Source organism: Podarcis raffonei, chromosome 9 (assembly GCF_027172205.1).
Source record: "Podarcis raffonei isolate rPodRaf1 chromosome 9, rPodRaf1.pri, whole genome shotgun sequence".
NCBI classification, from domain to species: domain Eukaryota; kingdom Metazoa; phylum Chordata; class Lepidosauria; order Squamata; family Lacertidae; genus Podarcis; species Podarcis raffonei.
This window is the reverse complement of record NC_070610.1, coordinates 55,770,787-55,787,834: the sequence shown is the minus strand read 5'-3', so window position 1 is coordinate 55,787,834 and position 17,048 is coordinate 55,770,787. Positions and strand designations below refer to the sequence as shown.

The window sequence follows — 17,048 nt, the reverse complement described above, 5'->3', positions numbered from 1 at the left end:
ATTATTATCATTATTATTATTATTATTATTATTATATATTAAAAAACAAAACATTATGTCTATAAATGGGGACAAATCTCAATATAGGCTTGTGTAATATGAAATTATGCTATGGAATACTGTAGTGCTACATTTGGAACAGTTTCATTTGTTTTTAGAATTGTATATTATGTTGTGGCAGCCAGCTTGGAGAAATTATGGTGAAGGTCAGGAAAGAAATCTAATAAATAAAATAAATGTCAATGTTAATGTATCCTAGAATTGTAGCAATATTAGTATTAGGAGCAACAAACAAACAAGCAAACCAACAAACCAAAAGACCTATGGTACCATAAAAACTAACCAATTTTTTGGGTATGGGGTCTTGCATTTTTTGTATATATTAACACATTTCTGTCATTCTTTACAACATAGGTGTTCAAAATAGCTAATAATTTAAAAAACCAATATAGAGTAAATCTTGAATATTAATTTCAATAAAATCATAGTAACAGCATGAATTAGCGAAGAATCCCAAAATAAACCCTCACAAAGCTTTCCAAAAGGTCTAGGCAAGAGAAAATAGCTAGTCATCTGAAGCAGGGAGATTGTATGGTAATCTGATGTGACTCCCTGGTTAAATGCCTTATTTTTGAACTTATTTTATTGTTTTAAATAATAAAATTTATGGGATGCATGGCATGGACTGTGCAGGTACACAAACACAATCACACACACACACACACACACACACACACACACACTGTAGACATGCCCAGATTAAGAATTTTTGGGGCCTCAGTTTAATAGGAGAATGGCATAATATACTGCCTATTGCAATAAAGAAAGAAATCACAGCCATCCAACAAATTATTTAAAACCAGCAATATATTCAAATCAGAAAGAAAACCTTCAAGCACAAATTAATGGGCAAAACAAAAGCTTTGAGGTCTTTAAAAAAAAACACTCAACAGAACAAGTTAGTAAAGACCTGATGTTGTGAGTGGATTGCTGTGGCCCATGTCTTCTGCAAACTGCGGAGTTTTGGGCATTTTCAAATGCTCCCTCATGTTAGCATGCAAATAAAGAACCAAAGCCCTTCCTATATTCATTATGTTGAAAGCAAGGAGAAAGGTTTAGCAGTCATTTTCCTGGTGTTTAGCTGCAGGCAATTTAAAACTTAAGAGAACATTAAAAAAATGAAGACACCCCTGCTGTCTGTAGTGGAACAGACCACTGTAACCAAGGCTGGAAAAAAGCTATTGATTTTTGTTTCACTTAGTTTCTTATTTTTCCCAAGGTCACCCAGTGAATTTTGTGGCTGAGCTGAGAAATTGTGGATCTAGAAGACATGAAGGTCTATAAAGCTATAGTGTTATCAGCCTCATGGCAAATCCAGCCCTAATTATATGCATCATGAATGGACAAATAATAAAAGAGTAATAATGCATCCTGACACTAAAATTCCCATTCAATATTTACCCTGAAATGATTGATCAAAATACCCAGAGTTAACAGCTTCATTGATATACATTTCCCATCTTTCATTATTGGTTTATCCACCAAGTTCCAATACTATGCATAAAGAACTTTGTATAAAGACGGTCCCATGTTGAATCTCTGGTGTCTTCTGGTAGGGCTGGGCACGACACACAGTCAGAATGTGCCAGGCACTGGAAATAAGTGAAGATGGATGGAATAAAGTCCTTTCTTCCAATCCATTGCCATTGGAGCATGTTTGCTAAACCAGATGGCTTATTTCTGAAGCTTTTGAGTAGAAAGGATAATTGTAATTCAGTGAACCCTTTCACTGAATTTTCTAACAGTTTTAAGAACTCCAGCAAAACCAGATTCAACACTTTTAGTTCCTAATGAAGTTGTCAAAAGTTTCTTACCAACATCTCTAACCAAGCATTTGATAGAATAGGGTTACATGCAATTATGAATTTTACTTGTTAAAATATTCTACATGGGGTTTGCCAAAAATATTTTTTTTAGGAATTCAAACATTTCTTTTGTGCTCACCGATAACTATGCATCTCCACGTTTATTGCTTTGTGATCACCTTGGACTAACTTGTGGGGGGGGGAGTGTATGGACCTTTAAATCACTCTTTCTCACAAGAACCATTGCTGCAATTTAGCATTCCAAACACCAGCAGTGAAGGTAAAATGAGTCCAGAGGGACTGTGAGATACAAGCATATAAAACACAAAGGACAGGTCAGGGAAAGTCCTTTGTATATTTGCTCTTATGATGATATATTTTTGATGAACTCCAAAGTGTGTTGGGTCTTGCAAACAAAAACAGAGGCAGATCTCAGCAGCACTCATTTTCCACAGAAAGATCGAACATCGCTGTCAAAGGACCAAGGAATTTATTGTGTTCTTAGTAACTTATACATTATTTTCAAAATACTCGCCGTGATATATAGAAGGGTATGTACGTGTAACCAGGTATTAACATCAAGAATGGAAGCAGCTGGAAGCCTTAGAAGAAATTATTTATGTTATTAAAGGGGTGAAAAGTAAACTTTATGGAACTGAAATGGAGGAATCATAAGTACATGAAATGCACACAATATTAGTTGATTTATCTAGCTAGCAGTGAGGACAAATCACACACATTTTAGACAGTGCTCAGTAGAGAACTTTAGGTTTCAGTTTGAGATGTAGGGGACCCAGAAGAGGAGAGCGAAATCCCCAGGCAAATGTTTGAATGGGAATAATGTATTCATTTTCTTTTCTGCCGCCCAGGAGAGGAACTATGCCACCCCTCCCCTCAAAAACCTTCTAAAGCAGTCTTCAGTAATGTGCCCTCCAGATGTTTCAGCTGTGCTGACTGAAGCTGATGCGAACTGTGGTCCGAAATGTTTGGAGGGCATTAGGTCAGTGAAGGCTGCTCTAGAGTGATGATATAGCATTTTTCTGATGGGGGCATCTGGGACAGGTGAATGGCATTCTCCCTCTGGTGGCAATGATTTCTGCCAGCTCCCTGCCCACCCCCACATTTGCCCCCAATTGCTGAAATGCTCCACATTTTGTCATCCGCAGATGAGCTTCTGAAACTTGTGTGTATGTGTGTGTATGTGTGTGTGTATGTGTGTGTGTGTGTGTGTGTGTGTATTTTGAAGTATCTGTATATATGTCACTTACATTCCTCTGTATATTGCTTGCTTTATACGTTTCTGGGATTCAGCGACATTGATGTTAATATGGATGATTTTAATATGGTTGTGGAAGGTTAAAAGCACAAAAAAGCAAGAATAGTATGGTAAAGGAGTGGCCAGCAAAAATTTGGGAGATTGAGATATGCAGAACTGTGTGGTTAAGGGGTGGTAGACAAAATATTGAGAATTTCAGAAAGAAGCAAGTTAGTTGGTGGTAAGGAAGTATATATGTTTAATATGTTTTAATTGCAATGTTTATTTAACAATAATATTTGAATAAGCAAGTTACTATTAATTACCTATTTAGAAATTGTACAATATCTACTTTTGATATGTATCTAATTTAATGGATTGGTATTTCTTAATATTTGTATGAATGATGTAAAGTGATGTTTCTTTAATTTAAAAAAAACACGATTTAATGAAGCAAAGAAGGAAAAAGACTGTTTTTAATTCAACCATCAGTTTATTTTTATTTTTCAATCAAGTTTTCAATTTTGAAATGCATTGACAATAAGCATATTAACTTGTTGCTATTGGTTGGCAACTAAAGAAACTATACTTTTGATCAAGGAGCCCATGTTTTATGTATCGGCACATGAAGAATTGTAGGACTGAACTTTCTCTGTAGGGTTCATTTTCATAGCATAAGTCCACATTTATGGAATGTAAGGACAATAACATCTTCTTCAGTGTTTTATTTCCTACTGTGGTCAACCAGATCCCCACGTGACCCACAGTAAGGACACAGGAGCAACAGCCCTCACCTGGATTTGTTCCCTAGCGAGTGATATTCAGATGCATGAAAATTTCCCTGAAATAGCAGAGCCATCCTTTTTTTTGGGGGGGGCACAGACAATTGCACTTTTCACAGCAAAAGTGGTGTCTTTCCTTTCTTGGCAAAGCATTTCAGTAGAGAATGGGAGGAATCCTACATATCACTGCGGATCATCATCTCTCACAAAGTGGCTCCTCCCAGCCACTTCAAGGTAGACAATCCGCACTGCAGATTAATATCTAGGCAATGGAGACCACGTCACTTTGAATTGCTTCCTCTAAAGTGGGGACATGCAAAATGAGGAAGCCACTCCTCACCCTCTCTTGAAAAGAAATTGTCATATTGGTTTGTGCTTCATACAGCAGGCTGCAGATGGGGCAACCCTTGTTCAACTGCCTCAAAAATTGTCAAAATATTTGTTGCTGTTGTCACTGCTTAGCTTCAGAAGTCAAGTACTCCACGGTTTCTCCCAATAGAAAAATAGCTTTTAAATCAGGCTGTGTGCTAAATGGTAATGATTCACTTTTAAACACTTTAATTAGATGTCTTAACTTAGAATTACTTTTTTAAAAAATTATGTAGATTATTTTAGGGGACTATAGCTGATCTTAATAAGCTGTAGTCTGTACCCGTGAACCTTATAAAAAGACCTATTGAAATCAAAGGGACTTGCTTTTGTGTAGACATGTATGGAATTGCATTGATAACAAAAAAAATTTATTTCAATTTTTACCTTTATTCAAATATTTAATTCAACTGTTTGTTTGGTAGGACTTTAGCACCACTGCCATGCTCATAATGGTGGTTCTCTGATGGCAGTCTCTCTACCATAATGCCGTCTACAAGTGACAGATGAATAGGGAACATTTGCAGCAAGCATAAAGAAAAAAACCTCATATTTCCCTTTGTCCCAACAAAGTTATTCTGAAGGTGGGAATTCTACATGCGCTTTAATGAACAAAACACACACCCCTTCCCCTTTTCAGTCAGATACATATTTGATATGGAATTTTAATGTCTCTTGTGGGCCAGCTGATTATCTATTTTGGGGCCTGGAAGAATTCTTTGATCTCACTTTGGATAAGGGCATGGGGGGATTTCTGTTGCTGTTGGCTTTTCTCTTGGAGCATGAAACTCCTCATACTTGTGATGTTCAAGAAGGGATGGTGCCAAAATTTGGGACCTAGGGAGGGGAGAGAGATCAAGAGTGAAGTGCTCCACTCTGGAAAAGCCAGGTCAAGCCAAACTCAGCTCATAATTGGTACAGCTTGAAGCCAGCCATCCCCAGCCTTCCCAGGGCAGAGAGGGGAAGAGCAACCACTTCACACACCACATGACGTGTATCTTTGGAAATAGAGTGGAATTTCCTAAGTGGTTTGTGATATGACTTGGAGACCTGCTGTTCAATGGAAAAAACTCAAATATTCCACTGGGCAAACTTGGGGCACTCCTAACTAGTTCAGCATCTCAATCTTTGAACTTCAACTTGTTAACAATCTTCTTCTTTGTATTTTAAACTGACCACAAAAAGAGAGCATTTGAAAAAGGCTAAAAAATGCTTCTTGAAAGACTCACATAAACTTGCCTTGTTGTGCTTGCTTGCTGTTTGGTTAGCTCTCTTTGGCTGTTGCTTCACTGCCATTTGCCGGAGGTGCCATTTCTTCTACTGATCGAATTAGATTTGTCTATGTAACACCATAAAGAATGTGTGCTTTTATTTAAAATGCATCTCTGGGTTATTTGTGGGGCATAGAAATTCGTTCATTATTTCCCCCCAAATATAGTCCGGCCCCCCACAAGGTCTGAGGGACAGTGGACTGGCCCCCTGCTGAGAAAGTTTGCTGGCCCCTGCTCTTGAGAGTCCCATGGACTGCAAGAAGATCAAACCTACCCATTCTCAAGGAAATCAGCCCTTAGTGCTCACTGGAAGGACAAATCCTGAAGCTGAGGCTCCAATACTTTGGCCACCTCATGAGAAGAGAAGACTCCCTGGAAAAGACCCTGATGTTGGGAAAGACGGAGGACACAAGGAGAAGGGGACGACAGAGGATGAGATGGTTGGATAGTGTTCTCGAATCTACCAACATGAGTTTGACCAAACTGTGGGAGGCAGTGGAAGACAGGAGTGCCTGGCGTGCTCTGGTCCATGGGGTCATGAAGAGTCGGACACGACTGAACGACTAAACAACAACAACGAGACATTAAAGAAGCTAATTCTAAGCAAGGGCAATGTCCATTACAAAAGTGCTGTTTTCACTCCTAGTTATCTTAGTTTATCCTTACTGAGATTGTATTTATTCATTTATTGTTATCCATTGATTTAGAATTAAAGTTTTTGGTTTTTTTAAAAAGAATATTTATTGATCACCCAATCAAAAACATTCTCTGGGCAAAACACAGAGAGTTTACTTAAAATATTAAATCATTAATATTTTCAGCAAGAAGAGCTGCAAATAAATTCATGATGCAGTGCTACCACCGCCTCCAGAATGCCAGATACCAAGACAAGTGTGTGCCCACCTTACCTGGATGTGTGTGGTACAGCTTGACCATGTGCCGAAGTAATTGCTTTGATAGCATCCCCTTGTCAAAAAAATTAGCACAAAGCAAAAAAAAAACACTAGATGACCCTGAAAACTCCAAAAGGGCAGAGAAGTTTTCACAGGGAAAATTTTTTTGGGCAAATGACAGACACACAACCAAATTTTTGGTCAGCCCTAATTCTAATAAAGTCACAATGTGGTTTTTTAAAAAATGTTCAGTTATGTCCAGTTGTTGTTATGTCAGCTTATTGTTATACTGGTTACTCATGTTTTATATTCTTGGTAACAAGTAAAATACAGCGTATTTCTTGGAAACCAGCACTCCCATCCTCCATTGGTCTATGAAAAACTATGTGAGAAATCACTGAGTTCAATACACCGTAATTTAGGTGCACTTATGTCCAATTGAAATAAATGAAAGTATACTAATTATATTATGTTCCATTCATTTCAGATGGTTTTAGGCACACCTAATGTGCTGGATCACACCCTGTATTACCATGAATAACATCATCCTCTCACTTTCAAGGACTTGTTTTAAGGTAAAGTGGGTTTGGTTATTCCAGAATTAGAAGAAATGGGATTGCACTCTCAGTGAAATTGAATGAATCATCTAAGTAAGGGTCCTGTTGCATCCATTGTATGCAATCTATATTGAAAATAGAAGTGAAGGCAATGAAAACGAGTATATACTTTTCTTGTGGAATTCAATAGGCACTTTAGCACACATTTGCATGATGGAATATGATCACTATTATATTTCTGCTAAGGAGTAAAATATATGGGATGAGGTTGCCAAAGTTTCTAAAATGGGTGAAGGAGTTTTAAAATAGTGGGGTACAAGGAGGCAATTCCCTAAGGGCTGTTTTAATGCCCGTAATATGAGGTGGAGTGGATAGAGATTTTGGGCTTTAGAACTGGGAATTCCAGGATCAAATCTCTTTGGGTATAAAGCGCCCTGGGTGGCTTCAGGCAAGGCAGAGTTAGCCTAGTGCACCTCACAAGGTGTTATAAAGAGAAACAGGATATGCTCTTTGTTGTACACTGAACTCCCGAAACGCTATAGTGTTTTTATAGAAAAATGCCAAAGCAGCCAGCGCTTGGAATATGTTTTCCATTTTGAAAGGTTCTTATTGACTTAATTGTTGAACTCTTCTGGAATATTTCTTTGTGATCAATACAATTGCAATTAGTATTTTGACAGCAATAAAAACGTCTAAATTAATTCTGGGAAATCTAACGCCGAAACTGAGTTTTGCATTTCCAGTTTCCCAGTGACACTAGTTTGCTACCACAATCTCCAGCCACCACTTCCACATATACACAGAAATGGTAGATTTTGAAACTCTGAAACAGTGATCACTTTGAAAGATAGACACACACTAGAAAAAGGCTGCAGCAAATCACGTATTGAAAGAAAGTAGCTTCTGATAATTCATCTCCTGATATTTTGGAATACAGTATCTCACTTTCTTGCTAAGGAAGTCAGCAGACTGTACAATAATGTTTAGTCTGCATGTTGCCCAGTAATCTAAAATACTGCAATTACAGGGACTATCTCTAAACTATTGTTTCTGGTTTGCAGTGTCTTCAAATATTAGTTCTAGTGGTGTTTTCTGTCTTAATATTGTTTCAACAACAATTTATTTACTATGTGTAAACTGTCTGGGAAATTTAATGGGCATCACCTTCCATGCTATATTTTTAAGGATTAGGGTGCAAGCCTTTTTTATGCAATCAGAATTTTATTTTTCATGAGTGCACACCCACAAGTACTGTGATTGAATGGCAACTAATTTAATTTGAACAACCTAATAAAAATAATTCAACTATGTCTAATTTTTTTAAGTGAAAATGGTTATTAAAAGTTAGGTAAATGTATTTTCTGAGTAAGGATAAGGCCTTAAATGCATGTTGACAAAACTGATTGTGTTATGATTTGCTTTGAACTGCTGGTTTCATCAGCACTGTTCAGCTGAATAAACACCCTGGGCATTTTATGTTTCTTCGGACTCAGCCAATGTAAGTGGATACACTGAATTTTAGTACTGTTTTTCATTTGTTTTGTAGATGCTAAATGATTGTTTTTGTTCTTTCAGTCTATATATTTGCTTGTCGGAAATAAAGGATACCTTTGAATCCCCAGCAATTTCCTCTCTTAAAAGTCAGTTTTGTTTCCCAATGAATAGAATTTCTTTTGTCTATTTTCTTATACACATTAAGATTTTGCTCTGATCTTTCCTCGTTGTAACATTTGTCCATAAATATTTTAAAATACAAGATTTTTCAAAGTGGTGATCACTGCAGTACACAATGGATAGTTTGTTTTGGCAATCAGCAGTACTGTTACTGTATGCTTTTAGAATTTGATTTGTCATAATTTAAACATGTATTTTTGTTCAGTACTACTGTATCCAAGGAAACAATCAATTAAAAAGTACCTAGAAGGTATACATATATGACTACTTAAATAACATACTAAATATATACTAATCTCAATTTATAATTGCCTGCCATCATTATATGACAATTTTTTTAAAAAAAATTGAGCAAGCTCTATTTTAAAATGGTGAACTTTGGAGTTGATACCTTTTACCTCTGTCTGGTTTGTGAACTTGTCAATTCATCGTCTTAGGGACGTGAGAAATAGGTTTGGGTTTGGGGCAAAGATAATCCATAAAAATCCCCAAACAGAAATCAGACTACTAAATGGCTGCAGCAATAAATTGTTCTTTCTTACATACTTGTTACTGTGATTCTTCCAAAAAAAATTCCAAGTCCCTTACTTAAAGTCATAGGAAATATGACTCTTGGTGTGGAGGGTGTCTTTAAATTAAGAGGTGCAATGATGTGATGTTAAAGATAATTGATGGCAAGGTGAACATATGTGACACGATTTCAGTTTTTATGAATAAAGAAATCTCACTTTCTGTAAGCACGAAGAGCTAAACATAAGAGTAAGTCCAAGAGCGTGTGTGATTTTATTTTGTAAAATTATGTATATTTAAAATACTTAAAAAACATATCATGCAGCCTTTTATTTCTGTAGATGTAATTGTTGTTTGCTTTCTAACTCTGATAGTTTTATGCTATGGATGCACTAACTCTGCAGTTGTGATCACCATGCATGTAAGGCATACAAGGTCATTCTTAAATCATACTTGAATATAAAGCGTGTTAATTATTTTCAGCAATGAGTTACCTGTTTTGCAGAAGCTCATTGAAAGAACAAGTCGAAAGAATTAAAAAAATAAATAAAAAATAAAGAGTGAAGTCAGAACTACTTATTAGTTCAACTAGAAGTCTCAGGATGCACTTTTGGAAAGATCAAACCAATCTGTTGGATGAGTGAATTCAGCTTGTTTTTATTCACCCACGCACTTAAAATGACTGATGTGAAATTCTGAATTTCCAAATAAACATTTTAATAAAGTAAGAAACATACAATTATACTTCAGGAAAGTAGTGCAAGAGGAGCAAATGTTTCACTGTGATGTCATTCAGCAATGGCCTCCCAATATTAGTCCAATCAATGTTTAAAACACATGGAAGATCCAGTAAGAAGTATACACAAGTGTGATGGTGCAACTTCAATGTTTTTGGTAAATGCAATTATGCAAATTACTGCTATATAAATGTATTCTCAAACGGAACTAGGAAATTTGGTTAAGAAATGTTAAATGATGTAACTTTTTAATTAAGTACCCAACGAAGTGTTTACTGCTGATTCTGCTCTTGTTTATTCTATACTTCCTAAAAGTGTACTTGGTACTCATTGATTGCATAATAAGTTTGGATTTGTGACAGCTTATTCAAGATAGGGAAGGCACATCTGATTTATTACTAGCGTGAAGTTTGTTATTATGCAAACCAAAAATATTTGTTTTAGGACAAAACATGCAGAATGGAAGGTCTTGGTTATTTATCTGATTAAATGCAAAAATGAGATTGCATGCAGGATGATGTTGTGTGGTGGAAGAACTTATTTTACCAGTCACTTTCATAACCTTTAAAAAGCCTTAAATAGTACATATGAAAAACACATTCATATCAGGTTCCCCTTAGGGAATTTTCTTTGGTTTAAGAAAATTTTATTAAAGATTGGCATTGCAAATAACATTTTTCATAACTATATGTAGACCTGTTAAATTTTTTATTAAAACTGGAGTTCGGCCTGTTCTTTTTCATCATTCTATCAGATATTAAACTCTAGAAGCAGCTGTAGGAAATAGAGAAAGGGATTTTCAAAGGGATTTGAGTCTCCCTGTCTCTGTGCCTTTAGTGATCATATTATCATACCTATCACACATAACAAAGCCCTAAATCTGTAATTCAGATAAAGTAGTCAGGACTTTGAAATACAAAAATCCAAACAGATGCTGTAACATTTTTTCCCTTTTTCTCCCCCCTCTTCCTTACGCTGGTTCTTTTAACTTGGAATTTGTAAACCTGAGCTGGCGTTCCACAGATTTTTTTGTATACTAACATATACTAAAGGCCATTATTACTTGTTTGGGAAGGGGGAGAGAGAGCGAGAGAGAAAGAGAGAGAGAGAGATTTAATTAAAAAGGTACATTTGACTATATCTGCAGCAGCTCCATTTAAAAATCCCAGAAAAGAGTTCAGCTAAACCACTAAAGGTTAATAAGACGGGATGCTAGAAGCTTGTTTTGAAGTGAGTTATGTAAGCTTAAACCCACTCTGAAGGCAATGTCTGGCTGCTCAGCAATGTGGGGGTCTCATTTCACGAGGACACAACTCAGCATAAAGGAGTGCTAAACTGGTAAGTGTGGACACAATTTTCTGCTGAACAAAAAAGTGCAGTGCGATGAAAGTTGACTAGGGTTAGCTCTGGATGGGAATACAAAAGGAATTGGCTGAAAAGGACTTTGGATCACTTCTGTGAGATTATTTCCATTGACAAGGGTGGCTTGGGAATTGGAGGCTGGGGGGACAACAATCACTGTATTGTGAAAAGTTAGTCAAACTTCCAGTCTCAATTTCAAAACCTGCTTGTAAATGAGAGCAGTAGCATATATATTTATTGTAACAGTGCCTTCTGCTGGTCACACCTCATTTAAGTCAATGTGCCTCATGGCAATAAAATGCATTTTCTCCTAAAGAATCGTCAGATGCAGAGTATTCCTCATTATTAGCCTGTCTTTTTAAATTGTTGTCAAAAGGAAAGTGATGTGCATATAATATTCCTCAAATTACTGCAATGTATGCTGTTTTTAATTCTGCAGCTAGGGAGCATGTACATTCGATAAATTTACTTTACAGGAGAAAGCACTATCCAAAGAGGAAGTATGAAACTTTCACATTCTGAGATGAAGTTAGCTCATGTTTCTTTCATTTTGACAGAGATCCAGTGCATTTAACTGTTATATTTTTCAACCAGAATTCTTTTTGCCATAGGTGTTACTGGGTTAAGCTTTTTAGCAGAATTAGGTTTGTGAATACTCCATGCCCTGAAAAGAAAAGCATAAAAACCATGGTGATTAGATTTCTGAAACTTACATTTCTGTACATTGATATAGGAATATCTGTGCATATATTTAAACTATTTCATAATATATTTGATTAAAAATGTTAAGCAGAAAATAGTTACAAAGGAAAAGGCCCCTACCACCACTCTACTTGAAACTGGCACCATTACAACTAAAGAGAAAAAATTCTTGAACAGTCAGTAAATTAGATTTTTCTAGGAACATGCTGGTCAAGAAGCCATGTATTTCATAGATACTGGAGCTAAAATTTATGATAGGGAAAAATAGATCAAACTGATGATGGGTATGCGCATAATTGTTTATGTACATCTATGTGTATATAAAATATAGCAGGATATTTGGTTATGTACTTTGTATAACAAATACAATTTCTGAAGCTGTTAAAGTGATGTAAACGAGATGCATTTAATGCAGCAATCTAAACGAAAAGCCAAATATTTGGTTGGAATTATCCTGAACTGAAGAGACTATAATGGTTAAAGCATAAATTTATTCAGATGAAAACACAGGCTTGTGCATTTGTCTTCACTAACATTAATGACTAGAATGTGCAGTGTGGGAATTTTTTTTTTAATTTTACTTTGGTTTTTCAAGAAGTCAAATCCTGCTTTGGTTGCCTGAGGCAACATTTTTAAGCACCTTTATTGCAGCACGGTTAAAAACCCAGATATCTGACAAAATGCATTCTACTTTATTACAAAGGATTACTTCAAAAAGCAGAATTCCGTATGTGGTAGGGGATAATTGAAGCAAGAAGAATCCCCTACTGTATGCTATATCAGACATAATTACACATAAATGCATACTGGTGTTGCATTTTAATGAGCCCATCCTGAGAAAGATGAAGACTTTCCCATCTTCGTGAAATTTCAGGGTGCTCATTCCGCAACCCAACTAGAATCAAGTCCCAAATGCACTGCTGTTTGATTCTTGACTAAGGAATTGAAATATCCACTCCCAGGGTCCACAGAGGATTGCAAGTGTCCCTTAAGGTCTCAAGTTCATGAATCTTAAGTCATCCGTAATCAAAGGCCGAATGACCCCTAGACAGTGTGTGTTTTAAAAAATAACCAGCAGCTATGTTGCGCGTGACATTAATTAAATAGTCACTTCTTAGATAAAACACGTAATCAATCTTGTGGATGAATGTACAAATTCAAACATGCAAGCGTCTATGAAGAAGCTCTTTTAGAAGACTGTGTTAAGGATGGATAGAGTAAGAATGAATCCTGCCAAAAGGCAAATGGAACAAGGCGAAAGAAAGTGCTACTTGATAGAGAAAGGAATATTCGTGGTGGAATTAGTCCTTGTTTCCTATTTGAATATCACTATGGCTTATAGAGAGTAAGTCACGAACCCCTTAAGCTCGTGTAGCCGCAGCATTTACGGTAAGTGAAGCTGGACTCACTGGCCATAACAACTCAGTGCACAGTCAAGCATGCTTAAGACAATGAATTTCAGTGGTCCTTAAGTGCATTTAACTTTGTGCTGGGCTGTGGCCAGCCTTCTCAATGAAGATGCACTGTACATGCATCAAAGCTCCCAAGAGCTCGTAAATACACCAGGGCTTTGGAATTCACAACAAAGTCACCTCTATCTGCCCAGAGTTTTCTTCCCACTCACTCCAATCCAGAGTTTTTCTCATCCTCTTCCCCATTGTTGTAGTGAATGGGAAAGCTCATTCACCCTGAAGCACCTGCGGAGTTTTGTACTTTGGCCGTTGACTATGATTGGACATGACGAGTTGAACAAGCTTATGACTTTTGCTACTGAGATAGGAGTGTAGATGCAGCTGTATGTACAAAACAGCAATGGCTATGTGTAATTTCCAAAGCGTCTGCTTGAAACTCTGGGATGGTGGTGGAGATAATTGAATATTATTAAATATAGCATTTATTTTCTATATCCTGGATGTGGATTTCTGATTCTGTAGGTAGGCACATGTAGGTTTGATGGAACTCAGAGATAGGTATGGAAGAGAAATTTGGTTTAATTCACATTTAAAGGCAAACTTATTTAGTTCAGACTTTCTGGAATAATATGTGAACCAAAACACAACAATCCTTCAAAATTCAATTTCTCTGAATTTTGCAGTGCAAAGTAAAGTAATACAAGAATGCATATTCTAGAGTGTAGTATGTATAAAATGTATATCCTGGAAAACAACATACAAAAAAGGCATTATATTGGTGGAAATTGCTTTGCAAAAATGTGTATATTATAGCAAAATGCATTTTAGAAAGTGCGTACCGAGAGAAATTCACAGTAAAATGTTAATGAATTTTCATGAGAAAATAGCAAACTGGTATGGAAATGTGGAGAAGTGAACTGAATATTGGAAAATATGAGAAACTGAAAGAAGCCAGAATTAACAGATTTCCCAAGCCCTACTCAGAGGTCTGGTTAAACTGCCCGCCCCCTGGTGTATAGTTTTTGCTCATAAAGTTCACCAGGACCTTTTCTAAAGGGCAATGCTGGGGAACTCACATAAGAAGGTGCCACACTGGCTGCATTAATGGGTGCCCTTCCACCAGAGGTCCCACCTTCCCTGTGGAAAGAGCAGGAGGAGTCTGCACTGGGGTTGATGGTATCAGCAAGGCGCCTATGAGCTTACCTGATCCAATGGGAGTGACAAGAAGCCAGATTACTGCTAGGCCTCCAAAGGGGCAAGGCTTCACGCTGTAAAGGCAACAACTGCATTACAGTCATTCCAGTAGGTTATTTCTCAGGGGCTGTTTTTTGAACTGCCAATTTCCATCCAAACTGGCAACTATAAACACTTTGTAACATTAAGACATAGGTGCCTGACTTGGCTTATTTTCCTCTTCCCTTCCCATCCCTTTCCCCTTTCGTGTCATGTCCTTTTAGAGGTTAAGCTCAAGGGCAGGTATGGTTCTTTGCATAGGTTGGTAAGCCCCTGGCAGCTTTTGCAGATGAAAAGTATGGTATAAATACTTAGAATGAATAAACAAACAAACAACCAGCCACCCCAATCAGGAAACTTAAACAAAACAAAATCTACAATGGATGGCGGTGCCCTTTTGCTATGGCAGCACAAGCCACTGATAGCTGCAAGCAGCACTAATAGCAGCATCCGAGCCCAACTGAACCTTAATCAGATACCAGGTTGTCCTCCAGGCTCTCAGCGCCTATCACTTCCAAATTCTGATTGGCCAGCAGACTCAGAAAAGAGGCAGGATGAGAGGAAACAGTTTCAATTGGACACTACCAGCAGAGAGAAGAGAGGGAAAAGTTCTGATTGGGTGCTACTGGCAGAGAGGAGAGACAGAGAACAATTCTAAGTGGCCATTCCCAGCACATGGACATGTGGAGATGTAGAGGAGAGACACGGAGGCAGCAGTGAGAAGCTGTGTGTCTGTTCCTTGATGGAAGAAAGAAAGGTATGCTAAGGGAGAGAGTGAAAAAAGAGGGTTAGACCAGGAGTTGGAGGAGGAAGATAAAACACAGGATTCAGGTCAGGAAGAGGGAATAAAAAAGGAAATTGGAAAGTGATGTGTAAATGAACTGAAAAGTGTGGGATGAACAAATAACTAACAGGCACATGTCTAAACATCCCACAAAAAAATCAGGATGAATGTGGGATGATTGCTCATTGACACATAACTGCCCCACAAATGAATCAGGATAAATGTTCAATAAATAGTTACACATAAATGTTTGCAACATGTAGCCCATTTTCCTTTTTTATACTTGAAAAGCCTTGGACACTGGGGTGGGGGTGAGTTCATAGAAGAGGAAGGGGAGAGGGTTGCTTACCCTTTTCTCCAGCTGCTGTTTCTCTGTTCCAAAGAACTTCTAAGAAGACAAACACAGGATTTAAAACTCAACAGGAGGAAAAGCCACAGGGAGGGGATGTAGAGTAGGAAAACACTTATCCCTCAAAACCACCCACTCCCAATGCAGAGCTTTTGGGCTGCCGTTACATGAATTCTGCATGCAACATATTGTTTTTGGCCTTTAGATAAAGTCAGAAAATATCACACATATTTCCCCAAACATGGCTTACGCACAAATATTGCATAGAAGTGAAAGAGACATTGCCCGTGTATGAAATAGACTGGTATACTGTGCACACAAAATGCCAACAGTTTTATAGAGAAAGCATTTTTAAGTCACTTGTGCTCACTGCTTTGTGGTGTCTTGAGGCCATTGAGTCAATCTTTCTCAGGGCAAGTCTGCATGGCAAGGGTAAGTCATTGCCATTTAGCGCAGCATTTTTGCGAGCTAGTGCATACCATTGAACAACCATTTATAATGGCCTTCTCTTGTTTTTCTTTTCTCTCTCTCCCTATCAGTGATGTTGAAAACTAATAATAGACAGTAGCCATATAACCCTGCATGTTAGTTGTTTACAGGGAAATTTCCTCATCTGTGATGGAGTACAATCACTTCTCTTGCACTTTTCCTCAGAAATAATGCTGACATTGACAGACTGATCTGAGAGACATTTTTTCAAAAGGTCCTGTAAGGAAGATCAGCCCTGATCTTTGCTAAATGTCTATTACGGATTCAGAGTTCTGTTAAACAGTGGCTTCCAACCATTAAGCCTTTCTCCCTTTTTTGTTAATTGCAAGAAGGATGTGAATTCAGAGGGTGGGGGGAAATCCATCAAAACCACTTTGCTTCTTATATGCATATGAGGGTGGTCACTCCAGAATTGTTGTTTGCATTTGGGGTGCATATTTGGAGCTATCGATCATCATTCTTCAGTGCGCATTTCGCTAGGCTGGCATGCATATTAGTTGCAAGCAGAGAGTCCTAAGTAGAGCACAGGCTTCCATCTTGTCCAAGTGACTTCATCTAATGCAGTTCCAGTGGGGAAACTACCTAAATAAACACAGGCGATATGATGTTGGGTTGCAAAATGCCAGATTTGGTGGCACTTTGAAACAGTGTCTGTACAGAAGGGAGAGGAGGAAAGAACGATGTTCTGGACAGTCTTGGAGAAACTTGAACCAAAGTTATATACCTTACGGTGGGGTCAGCAAACTTTTTCAGTCCTCTGTCCCTCAGACCATGTGGGGGGGGGACTATATTTTGAAGGGGGGT

General features: G+C 37.6%; 2 long non-coding RNA genes across 2 annotated transcripts in view; one reads left to right on the top strand and one right to left on the bottom strand.

Annotated features, from left to right (window-relative positions):
* Nucleotides 1-10,653: 10,653 nt before the first annotated feature.
* On the bottom strand, nucleotides 10,654-16,798 carry LOC128420905 (uncharacterized). Its single transcript, XR_008332166.1, has 3 exons — nucleotides 16,650-16,798; nucleotides 15,756-15,791; nucleotides 10,654-11,939 (listed from the first exon to the last, which is right to left on the bottom strand). It is a non-coding gene; the product is annotated as an uncharacterized LOC128420905 (long non-coding RNA).
* Nucleotides 10,997-17,048, top strand: part of LOC128420906 (uncharacterized) — a 71,762-nt gene continuing 65,710 nt past the window's right edge. Inside the window, exon 1 of the long non-coding RNA XR_008332167.1 lies at nucleotides 10,997-11,251. This is a non-coding gene — a long non-coding RNA (uncharacterized LOC128420906). The remainder of the gene's footprint in view (nucleotides 11,252-17,048) is intronic.